This window comes from Trichinella spiralis (assembly GCF_000181795.1).
Source record: "Trichinella spiralis strain ISS 195 chromosome Unknown Scfld4, whole genome shotgun sequence".
Classification (NCBI taxonomy): domain Eukaryota; kingdom Metazoa; phylum Nematoda; class Enoplea; order Trichinellida; family Trichinellidae; genus Trichinella; species Trichinella spiralis.
In genome coordinates, this window is record NW_003526943.1 from 12040590 (window position 1) to 12041450 (window position 861).

Here is an 861-nt window from a genome sequence, read left to right on the forward strand (position 1 = left end):
CATGCATGTGTAAGCACACACTGTTTAAAGTGAGCGCGATGCTCATACACAGCACAGTCTATAGACTACATCATGATTACTGCGGATCTAGAGCTATACACGCACAAAACTCAACTGAATTGGTGAAGTGCTTTTATTAGAACAAAAACCGAACGGCGTTTGACGAATGTTGAACGTCGAAACTGTTTGGTGAATCTGAATAAGTATTTCTGATCGCATGGTCTAGCACCGGCGACATCACTTTCAAGTGTCTGCCTTATCAACCTTCGATGGTAGTCTATGCGACTACCATGGTGATAACGGGTAACGGAGAATCAGGGTTCGACTCCGGAGAGGGAGCCTGAGAAACGGCTACCACATCCAAGGAAGGCAGCAGGCGCGCAAATTACCCACTCCCAGCTTGGGGAGGTAGTGACGAAAAATAACGAGACGATTCTCGTTTGAGAAACGTTATCGAAATGAGTACGCTTTACACACGCTAACGAGTAGCAATTGGAGGGCAAGTCTGGTGCCAGCAGCCGCGGTAATTCCAGCTCCAATAGCGTATATTAAAGTTGCTGCGGTTAAAACGCTCGTAGTTGAATTGTGGTCTTAGACAACAGTCCCCCTACAAAGGTGTGGCACGGTTGCTCGAGATCTTCATTCGTGGTTGCTGTTGTTGCTCTTCATTGAGTGTCAATGGTGCCTCGAGATTTTACTTTGAAAAAATTAGAGTGCTCAAAGCAGGTTGTGATGCCTGAATAATGGTGCATGGAATAATAGAATACGATCTCGGTTCTATTTTGTTGGTTTTCGAACCGGAGATACTGTTTGAAAGGAACAGACGGGGGCATTCGTATTGCTGCGTTAGAGGTGAAATCT

At 45.6% G+C, this 861-nt stretch overlaps 1 non-coding gene across 1 annotated transcript; it reads right to left on the minus strand.

Moving 5' to 3' along the window:
* Positions 1-861, minus strand: Tsp_06679 (the record flags this gene model as incomplete). The annotated part of the gene is made up of 1 exon: positions 1-861. It is a non-coding gene; the product is annotated as an 18S ribosomal RNA (ribosomal RNA).